This window comes from Syzygium oleosum, unplaced genomic scaffold (genome assembly GCF_021117445.2).
Source record: "Syzygium oleosum isolate NSW1041296 unplaced genomic scaffold, Sole_v2.1 Sole_v2.16, whole genome shotgun sequence".
Classification (NCBI taxonomy): Eukaryota; Viridiplantae; Streptophyta; class Magnoliopsida; order Myrtales; family Myrtaceae; genus Syzygium; species Syzygium oleosum.
This window is the reverse complement of record NW_026607500.1, coordinates 6,671,272-6,683,021: the sequence shown is the minus strand read 5'-3', so window position 1 is coordinate 6,683,021 and position 11,750 is coordinate 6,671,272. Positions and strand designations below refer to the sequence as shown.

The 11,750-nt window shown below is 40.3% G+C and overlaps 1 long non-coding RNA gene across 1 annotated transcript; it reads left to right on the top strand.

The window, feature by feature from the left end:
- The first annotated feature begins 5,863 nt into the window (after positions 1-5,863).
- LOC130140136 (uncharacterized) lies at positions 5,864-10,307 on the top strand. Its single transcript, XR_008818133.1, has 2 exons — positions 5,864-9,316; positions 9,953-10,307. It is a non-coding gene; the product is annotated as an uncharacterized LOC130140136 (long non-coding RNA).
- Positions 10,308-11,750: the final 1,443 nt, after the last annotated feature.

Here is an 11,750-nt window from a genome sequence, read left to right as displayed (position 1 = left end):
TGTTGGTCGACTTAAAGAGGCTTTTCTTTGACAGTAATGTATTGTTAGCGTGCCTCATGATTGATGAGATTTTCGGCCGAATTATTCATCCAGGTCCTAGCACTTGCCCGTTCGATTTGCAAGGTGGGACTGCGGTGGGTATGTGGATGTTAAAGAGTTTCGCGGGTTTCTATAGCGCTTTTGTTCCTGAGTTCTACTTTGACGTGCTTGTAAAATCGATGCCACAAAGATAGCCCACTCTAGTGGCACCAGATTTGCCGAGGTGTCAAAAGAGCAGCTGTGAGAAACGACGGTTGTTCGTTAAGGTTGACGCATAAAGACCCCTTGGGACCTCTTCTCATTACATCTACTACGAGTTAATTGAATGTTTTGCTTCAAATTTCTAGCTCGGCAACAGAACAGCAAGTGGTATTTCGAGGCATGTTTCTGGGACCGGAAAAGATTGTTTAGACCGAGTCATCGGCACTCGACCCGACCTAAGAGTATGGTACTTCGGTCTCGATCGCAGCCTTCTTACTAGCATTTGTAGTGTCAAGTAGGCAGCTGTCCAAGAATTACTTGTCTAGGAGCAAGCTCACGAGAGAGCTGGAGAGCAAATTGATATTGAATTCACGCGATCTCGTGGGTTTTCTGGATTGGAGTTGGGCTCTCTGTTCATCGTCTACGAAGTTGAATTAGCCCCTGGAGCTTCCTTCATGCCTCACGTCCATGTCCAAAATACCGAGAACGTGTGGCCATGTTCTCGTGGCATAACCGTTGGCAAAACATCGGATTCGACATCACCGGAATCCTTGGATAACACTATCGTAGAGGCTCCTCGGTCCGTCTTGGTTTGAAGATTGATATCCCGGGGTTTTCCTAGTGCACAGCCGTTGGTGCTTAAAGATTGAAGCCGATGGCTGCTCGCTTAATTATCTTCTGAACTTTCGGCAATTGAAATGCCATTTGCATCAAACCAATTCACGCATCATCTCTCCTTGCATCGGCTTCTGTTTCTTATTTCAAGACGCGACATCTCCTCCAAGTGGAGTGGTGGAATCTGTTCGACGGGACGAAAATCGGCATGTTAGACCTTGTACTGATGGCGGGCTGACTACCACTGGTCTCCAACTTCTGTGGAGACCCGAGATACTCCTCTCATCTGATTCACTCTTGAGTATCGCCAAACCAATCGCATCTCCTAGATACTCTTAAATTTCATTGACAATTGCACCGCGGCGAACAATAATTACACCGCTAATTGCGAAATCAGGCACGGTGCATCACGCGAATGAAATGAGTCTTAAGAAGACAATTCATCATACGACGCAATACATGAAGTTGGAATATGCTCATGTAATTAATGATACCATCGTTCGTTCGTTTTCCGGATCGGAAGATTTCAGATCAATGGGTACACTTCATCCATCGGTACGAGCACGACACAGGTTATATATATTTAATTAAACCTGGGGTTCTTATCGGGGTCGACGAGTGGCCTTTCTTGATAAATTGAATATTTTCTCAGGGTGGTCCAGTCCTAGTAGCCCCAATTGTGGTCCTTCCAACTACACTAATGTAAGGGTATTCCCGAAGCCTCCTTTATTTTTTGTTTATCTTTTTATTCTTTTTTGGATGATTTTAATTCATCCTTCCCAAACTTTTGCTGGTTGGGGCTTGTTGTCAGGGTCAAAGAAAACCCTAAGGAGGACAATACACATCAGGAAAAGAAACTTGGGTTGATTTCTCTCGATTTGCCTTGCCCCTTATTGGACAATTGAGGGAGGTAGGTGTAGGCAACAAATACAGAATTATGAAATTAGCGGGTATTTCGTGATACTGCGAACTTATCTGAAGTGAGCTTCCTCCTTGTAAAAGAATAATATATAAGATTAGGGTTTTTAAGAGAAGATATTCGAAATGTAATTTATTTACAGGTGGTTTCCTTGAAGCGCGATTGAACCATAGACGGATTTGTCCAAACATCGAAACGAGTGAGCTCTTACATGTTATGCTAACCAAGTTAACGTTAACCGATGCAGAGAATCCGAGACCTCACGCTTCTTGCATCTCTAATTGTGTCATCGTATCGTCCCCATCAAACCCTTAGATATTATTGCATTTCTAATTGTGCCATCTTATCGCCCCCATCGAAACGAGTGAGCTCTACATGTTATGCTAACCAAGTAAACGTTAACCAATGCAGGGAATCCGAGACCTCATGCTTCTTGCATTTCTAATTATGTTATCTCATCACCCCCCATCAAACCCTTCGATATTATTGCATGAAAACTTTCACGAGCGCAGCAGTTGGAAACAAAGCTTTGGCGCATTAAATCTGGATTAACGACAGTACAGTCTTAGAAAGACCGTTGGGAATTATTTGATTATACGGTGTCTAGTGGGTGGAACACGACCATAGGCCTTTGGACAAAGAGATCATGCACCAGCAGCACTTAACATCGGGAGAAACTTTCCAAATGTTGCCAGAATTAGAATCGTGGGTACACCCTATTTACCCTAAACGGAAAAAAAGAGAGGCAAAAGCAGGAGAGCGGCTCGATGCTCATCAGAACCATAGCGTTTTTCCCTTTGTAGCCCATTTACCTATCATCTTTTGTCGGTTCCTTATCCAGATGTGCGTGACAATTACCGCATTTCATGGCCAAAAGACAAATTCTTGTGAAGTGAAAAATGAAACTTTAATTGGGTGGTCCATGGCTCATGCGTGCGGTCCTTACCTATGCCCTAATACTGACAAGTTTGATGTCCTCCATTCAATAAATTTGAGCTTTGATATGTGACAATTACATTACAAAATGGGAAAATTACCAAAAAAGTCCTAAACCTTTTGCAATTGTGCAAATTCAGTCTATCCGGTCACTTTTGACCGGCCGACGCTGACGTGGACGCCGGCCGGACCGGCTAGGGGGAGGCTTGCAGGCGAGGCCGACCTCGCCCAGCGACGGCGAGGCCTCGCCCAGATCTGGCGAGACCTCGCTATTGCTGGGCGAGCTCGACCTCGCTGTTGTTGGGCGAGCTCAACCTCGCCCATGGCCGGCGAGCTCGACCTCGCCCAGCGACGGCGAGGCCTCGCCCAAATCTGGCGAGCCCTCGTCGGCCATGGGCGAAGTCGAGTTTGCCGTTGCCGGGCGAGGTCGAGCTCACCCAGCGACGGTGAAGTCTCGCCAGATCTGGGCGAGGCCTTGCCGTCGCTGGGCGAGCTCGACCTCGCCCATGGCCGGCGAGGTCGACCTTGCCCAGCGACGGCGAGGTCACCTCGTCGGCAAGCCTCCCCCTGGCCGGTCCGGCCAGGGGAAAGAAGGAAATAAAAAAAGAGAAAGGAAAAAAAAAAGTAATGCCACGTCAGCCGACCGGCGTCCACGTCAGCGCTGGCCAGCCAAAAGTGGCCGGATGGACTGAATTGGCATAATTGCAAAAGGTTTAAGACTGAAATGGCTAAAAAAAAGATTTAGGACTGAATTAGCACAATTGCAAAAGGTTTATGACTTTTTTGGTAATTTTCCCATTACAAAATCTTAACCCCATATCTCTCTCTCTCTAATGTGAAAGATGGAATGGGCATTTGTCTTAATCATCTGTACCTTGTGGACTTAAGTACCTCTCTTCAAACGGACAATACAAATCATGTGTTGCACATTGCTTTCCATTCAAATGCTTTTCATTTTGCTGCTGCCAGCAATTTACTTCTTACGAGTGGATTAGCGTCGGTTTTATCCCATTCTATTCCAATCCGTGCTTGGTGCAACAATTTGGAGCTATGTTATCTTCATCTTGCTTGCTTGCTTGCGTGTGCTTGAGAATCGAGCCACGTTAATTTCGAGTTTCTTTTAATGGATAATTACAAATGAAAATTCTCCTATTAAGTTAATAATAATTCATAACTAGAAAATATCAATCTCTTACTTTTTTCTTTTTTCGTTTCTTCTCTTCTATTTTCATCCCAATTCAATCCCAACCAACCATGTCTGATTCACGGGGCCAAACCCTCAAAGAAAGTGCTCCCAATAGTTACTATTCGAGGTGAGTTGCACTTATGAATCAAGCCACAAGTCTCCTAATCAATACAGGATATAGATGGAAAAAATTCTCTCATTCAAATTAGGGATCCACATTAGGCGGGTAGAATCCTAGTGAGGGCGGGCCTTGCAAGTTTGCAGCCGTTTGTATCAAACGATCTAAGAGATGACTCTCACAATATAACACTCACTTTCCCCTGCCGTCCGACATTGCTTTGGGCTATTTTTAACTACCTGCTTGATCTATTTCGGTCAAATTTCCAAAAGAAGTGCTCCAAGTGATGACATGAAATTCGCAAGTTTTTATGAGTCAAATGACAAAAAATTTCAATCTGGAATCGGGGGGCGGCACATTGGATCGTGCCGTCTATGCCTCCCCCAAGTGAATCTCTCTGACTAATCAAATAAATCTTTTACGAATGCTGCAAATTATGTGCGAGTTGGTCATCGTGGCTACATCTTGGGAAGGCCCGGCTCGAGTCGTCTAGGCCCGCCCAGTGAGAGTATCAACAAAAGAAAAAATTTCTAAAAGATTTTATCTAAATGATGTAGAAATGCAGCAAGTGGGGATCTAAAGGGCTACTATAAACATAAGCCCCAAAGATAAGGGTGTTAACCTCACTCTGATTCATTCGTAAAGATGTTGTACATCGGATTAATGAGTGTTTTCAAATTACTTGTTGAGCATATCTAATTTAGGATGATTGGGTTTCCAAGACATTTAGAATATTAATAAATTCATAATCGGTCAAAGATTAACCAGATTTCATTGCGTCTTCAATTGCTAAATTTTCTTAACTAATTACTCAAGAAGTATCTTGAGAATAACAAAATTCTTAACATCGAAAGGATTTTATTAACGAGTGCTTTCAAGACGCTTGTTAAACGTGTTTGATGAGATTTTGAAATACTGATTTTTAAAATGTCCATATCACATCATGAGTATTGTCACTAAACCGACAACTGTATACTTCCTTATCTGGTTTAGCAAAATACATGATGATAATTTAATCTGTACTTTTATAAAAACTTATCCGCGAGTTAGTCGCAGGTAGGACCTATCTCCCGGGTTGACGCAGTCCCATTCTGAAGTGCCAGATTGCCAAGACGACCACACCACTCGAAAGTAAGTTTACATGCACGAGGAATTGACGACACCAATCGAATCGACGGCTAGAAATCAATCCACCAGCGTCTGTTCTTCCCAAGAAATACATCCTGGGGAAGAGGAGAGGAAAGAAAAAAGAAGCTTTTTAGAAAGCGTTTGGACAATTTCTTCAATGATCAAATAAAAAAAAGATAGTGTCGTTTGTTCCCGCGACTTCTCGTAATTCATCTTGTCATACTCAATATTTTTTTCTTATGTCTGACAAGTATTTGTACGCTGACAATTAGGATGGAAGATTTGTGCGAAAAAAAATGACACTTATCAAGCTAACTCGGTATGAAATAGTCTAAAGTAGAGCCTGACTTGGATCCTTAGTGGTGATTACCAAGGGTTCCTCACCAAAGCAGGTGAAGCCGAAACTTTCGACTAGGGCTGCTCCGCCTGTCTAGGTATATGTACCTAAAAGGCTGATAGGATTGTGTTTCTTATTTTAACGTACCGGTTCTTGCACGCCCAACCTCCTAATTAAGAAGAAAGTTATTCTTCCCTCTCCCTAAGGAATACTCCCCGGTTTAATGTCCCAAAGTTCAGACAAAACAGTTTAAGGTCAACGGTATGAAATAACCCAATTTTCAAAATATAAATTTTCTTTAATGGTGTTATTTAACAGGTGTCCAGAGGTTATTAAAATCTTTTTCTTTTGCCTGTTTTGGGTAATTGGCAATAGAAGTGAACCTTCAATCGCTCCGGTTTCCTCATTTAACCAAAAGGGCAAAGACGAGCACGCTCTCTCTCTCCACAGTCCACACACACATTTTCTCTTTCCTTTTTTGCAGTGGTTTTGCCATTTTCGGTCCATGGCCGTCGTTCACTGTACGATTCATTCTGCAACATCTGGTACGCTATCCCCGAAACCTGTAGACACCTTGCATGTGTGTTTGTGTGCCTGTGTCTCTGGAGACAGAGAGAGAGAAAGAGAGTGGGGTTTGGTTTTGTTGCTCTTGTTTTGGGTGTTCTTGACGGGGGGGAAAACCCTAGCTGTCACCGACACGCGATGATGAATCTCTTTGATGTTTAGAGACTCCTAAAGTAACTCTCCTCAAATGGGTATCTCCACCATCTCCACAGATCTGATTTCTCCTCCTCCTCTTCTTCTTCTTCTTCTTCTTCTGAATTCTGCTCCATTGTCTTGCTGTTCTCTTGCATCATCTCTTTGTTAGGGTTGATATGGGGCATAACAAGAACTTGACAGAAGAGAGTGAGCACACAGAGGTAATTGTATAGAGGCTATACCTTTGCTTTTGTGTGCTCATTTCTCTTTTCGTCAAGCTTCCCGTTGCCCGACTCTCTCTCTCTCTCTCTCTCTCTCTCTCTCTCTCTCTCTCTCTGTGGCTTTCTATGTGGGACTGGCAATGAGCCAAAGCAAAAGAAAACTGAGAACGCGCGACTGGTTCACATGGGTTCTGTGAGTCTGGGTTTGATTAAGCTGTGAAAGCTTTTTCCTTTGTTTCCTTTTGGATTTTTTAAGCTTGATGATCAGCAACAGTTAGCAGCTTCAGAGAGCGTGACTTTCGATGGGGTAATTAATGCCCTTTACTGTGCGGATTTAACGGAAAATTGCATATTTTATGCGAGACCGTTCAGGTAATTAATAATCTTCATTGTTATTTATTTATTGCATTATTTTGGTCTTAGACTCAGAGAGGAATACCCTGTCCTTCGACTCTTCTACAGTTTGATTTTCTTGCATGCAATATGGAACAGGGAAAGCATGACATAGTTAATGTCCATAAGAATGCTTATTTTCATGTCTTATAATCTGTTCTAGTTCTTGGTCTCTAGCCAGATTAAGTGGCTTTTTACTGTATTTTTCAAATTAACATGCTAGAAAACCTTCTTAGCTAGTTCATACTCCCTCTTCCATTCTCAATAAATATAGGATTTGGAGAAGGACAACAGTTCTAGAGCCATCAAACTGTGGGATGAGAGACACTTCGAGTAAACAAGATGTAGTCTGATGATCAAGCCACTACTGGAATATGTCTTGGCGAGTTTGTGGATTATATTCATCGTTTATCTCTCATCTTCTCTGGGTTCTTGCAGATAAGAAATGCTCCTTTGGAGTCCCGTTGAAAATAATCGGGTGAAAGAATTGATGGCACCGAGAGAGCAACTGTTTACTGTCGGTTTAATTTTCCCTCATTTGTTTGCACGGCTAATTTTGTTTGTGTTAATAAGGAGAGGCGATTTTTATCTTTTTGATGGATTATAGCTTGATAGGAACCTAGCTATAGGAGTCCCGTGAGGAAACTCACTTAGTATTTTCGTTCTTTTAAGTCATTTCTTTCCTTCTTTTGATGGTTCAAGGATGATAAGGATGATGAATAATTGAGTTCTCTCTCTCTCTCTCTCTCTCTCTCTCTCTCTCTCTCTCTCTATCATGCGCACGCTAGCGCAAAATATGATAGCCTTGGTGAGGTACCACATTGATATCAAAGCATCGGGCTTAAGCCCTCCACCAAGAGCCAAGGGTAAATCCCTTTCACAAAGAAGGTAGGCCCAACTGGGCGGTGGGGGTATTAGTTCCATGATTTGGGAATCTTCTTGAATCTTGGCACAAGCAGTTATACAAGGCTGATTTGGAGTCAAGTCTCTTACATATTTAGATGGCGTTCTGCTAAAGTATGATTACTGTAGAAATGGTACTTCTCAAGCTATGAAATATAGTTTATGTGAAGTATTGACCTTCTTCCATGTCTCTTGGGGATCAGAATTTGAGATATATAGTTTTCATGGACAAAAGTAGAAGAATACTGGGGCGAATATTTTCTTCTTTGATCGATCTAGCTTTGTTCCACTAAATCCTTTGTTTGTTTGCTGCAAGAGTTTGTAGATTCTTGGCTACTACTTAGCAACCCCTAGTCTGTCCTTATACTTGCTCCTTAACATACATCAACTGAGATGTCCCACCAACTAAAATAGTTGTTTCTTCCAAGAAACATGCTTGACATATACTGTTTTTATCAGAGAAGCAGTCTAGAGAGCAATTCCACACATTTTTATTGTCCTTTTTGTGATTTTCTTGCATATAACTTGTGTTTATTCTCTCATTCTCTTGAGGATGAAAATATGTCCTAGTAGTACAAGCAAGTCGTGGCTTACACACAAGGTAGAGTTTCCTGAGAAGCAAGGCAAAGAAATGAAAGATAAGGGTAGTGGCACAACAGAGGTATGTATGAGGTTGCTCTTCTATTTCCGAACATTATATCATGGTGGCCGCTGGGTTTTACAATTGGGAGTCGAACAGGCTGTAGGTACTTAATGAACAAACCTTGTGGTGAAAGGGTTCGATAGTGCTTAATTTTTCATGATTTGTGTCATAGTGAGTTGTTGGCTTTACTAAATTTGCACGCTGTGATATATGAATATATGAATAGAACAGTTGCTTCATCATTTTGTGAAGGTGTGTAATATTCCATGATTTATGACATCATACATATATATGTAGTTTAACATTTGGATGATCACTTTGTATGGTAGAGATAGTTTTTTAGGTGGCACTTTTACGGAAAAAAGAAGAAATGCTTTGTTGCTTATCCTATCTTCTGTTCTCACACATCACATGTTTCCTGTACATTTAGTGTTTCCCTTGTAGCTTGTCTAACATATCACATGTTTCCTGTTCCATTAGCGTCTCTTTTGTGGTACTTATAGAGCATTATTATGGTGCATAATTTGCTGATGCATATGTTGACCGAAGAGACTTTGAGAGAAATTTTGTGGTTTACCTGCTTGTAGAGTTTGTCGATGTCATCTACATTTGGCCAACTATATTAATCAACATAAAATTGATCCTTTGAAGGACTTTGTGCTTATTCCTTTTCATCTTGCACTAATCAATTGCTTTTACGATGTGGAGATACTTTTTATGGAACTTATCTATCCATCTTTCCTTTTCACCATATGTTTGTAATTGGGTTTTCATCCTACTTTGCTAGTTGGCAAATTCTCATTTTGATGATCTAATCCATGATATGATAGTCGAAGTGGTTTCTTTAGTTTTCATTTGCTTGTCCAATTATTGAAATTTGGAGCTAGAACATTTGGCAAAATGCTCGATGATAACGAGTGTGAATCCCAGAGAACTGCTTCTCGAACCTAAACCGGTGGTGGTATTAATACGGCACATGTAAGTTGTGATGCATTATTCAGGTGAAGATATGGTACTTCTTCAATGTATTCAATTATATTTTTCCATTGTTGGGTGCTTCTGTCTTATTTCTTTCTGGTGTACTTGTTGGGAAGGTTTTGTATTGATTGTTATTTTCTCCATCCTGCTATTTCTGACTGAGAGTCACGGGATGCTTCAGTGTTGATTGGGATTACAGTTCATAAGAATTACATTATACGGGCTTTTATTGGAACATTATCGTAAATTACTTCATGAAATGGAACAGTATTGGTCTTATTTAAGGTGAAGAACTAGTTTTTTTCCTTTTTACCTTTTTGCCATGAAGAGGTAGATAGGCTTTGACATGATATGAAACCTTGTCTTCTTACTTTTGGTATTGCTGCTTAAGGTTCTTCTTTTACTTTCTTTGCCTTAACAGCTTATTATGAATTTTTAGTTATAGATGGGGGACTTCTCTAATTGCATATCCCCTTCTACATTTCAGATTTAGTTCTTTAGGTCTCAAATAAAAGTGGTGATCCCATAAGAAATTCTAGTACTTAATCACACATTTGACATGCTTGTACTGGACTTGCACAAGGATATGAGTGCATTTGGGCTCAAGTCTCATGTCTTACCTGTTCATTTTGAAAGTGAACGAACAGGTGAAGAACGCGGGCCTTTGCGTCCATTTTCTGGGGAAATGGACGAGAAGGGGATGAGCAAGGGGGAGAGAGAGAGGGGCGACGGCTGGTGGCTGGAGGGTGGGTGACTCAAGGTGGTGTTGTGCGTGCGGCGGTGGTGATTGGGACTCCAGTAGTTTGGTAGCTTGGTCACAGTACATGTTACGAGGTGTAGGAGCAACACCTCACATTACAAAATTTGCATTTGAGTAGTTGGAAATTATGTTCTTCTTATTGTTTTTATTTGCCAATGAAACTTTTAGTAATTGGAAGAATACCATGTGCACCAGAGGCTTAGAAAATTAATCACACAAGACCTTGTTGCATCCTTCATTAACTTAGCTTATCTTAGATTAGATGTTCTATCATCATGTGTAACATTGCATAACAAAAGTATAGGGTGATGAGAGTCACAACTATCAATCTGCATACGTATTCTACATATTGTAAATGCTAGGTCTACCAGAAGTTGGTATTACTCTCGTGGTTGCGTCGCATGGCACGCCCAGGTGTGAACTTTATTCATTAAGTTCTCTATCCTAATCAACTTTAACCTATTGTCGAATTTGGCAACTTGTACATCATATGTATCAATCTTTGCAAACGATTGTAATCATTTGATGGGAGACCGACTGTGTTTAATAATATTAATCAGTCTACCATGGAATTCAATATAAACAAGAAGAATTTTAGTGAAATTAGGAAAGTTGCTGCAAATCATTTATATGTTAGAATTCATGCATGCCCAAGTTGTGGAGAAGTCTAATACAATGGAAAATGGGATGGATAGCAATGAAAATATTGTATGGTATGGTAAGCAAGTTTTGCTTTTTGAAAATTTAACTTTATGTAATTGTTAGTGTGCATCATAACTTTACCATACTTAATAAGAGGTACTCGAAAGAAAGAAAAGAAAGAAAAATTTACCTATGAAGTGCGCTTCTTATTTTATATTTAGTATATTTATCAGTATTGTAACTAGATAAAACCGGTGTGACCAATGAAAAAGGTTATAATGTTATTTTAATATCTTGATGCTATGTCTGGGACACCATCATGAAGAAAATTATGAGAGTAAACACTACAAATTTGAAATTTTCCTCCTCTCTCCTCTCACAATATTTTCAAATTTTTAATTATTTTGCGCCCAAATTTTGATTCCATTCACTTTCTCTCCTTTTCCAAACAGACTCGAAAAGTAAAGAAATAAAACAACAAATACTTTTTTGAAAGTCCCATGAGATATTCTACTGATCGAATGAAAATGTTGTCCGTCATATTCGTTGAGCTGTATCTATGTTGCTAGTATAGGTTGAGATATATAGTATTCGAGATATATATATATATATATATATATATATATATATATTGTTTACATATATATATTATTTATCTGATGTGTAACTTTACAAATCTAAGGTTGTGTCCCGTTTGTGCGATTTCAGGGTTTGCACTGTCTCGGACGACGCACCGAAGGAGAATATCAATCTTTTGAGTGGTTCTAGGGATTGATGTATCGCTAGTTTTATGCTGGATATATGTATGCTCTAGGCAATTGCGCTACATTAATTAAGGTCAAAATTGTAAGTATGTTTCCCGGATATATTATTTTTTGATTGGTCTCTCTTCCAAATTAATGAGGAATAAACTGATATGTCAATGTACTCTTTTAACTAGTCAGAGACCGAAAAAGGTCCAAGGGCTATTGCAATTGAAAAATGGATTATGGAAATTTTGCTATGTGATGGCCAAGAGAGCTGCTGATTATA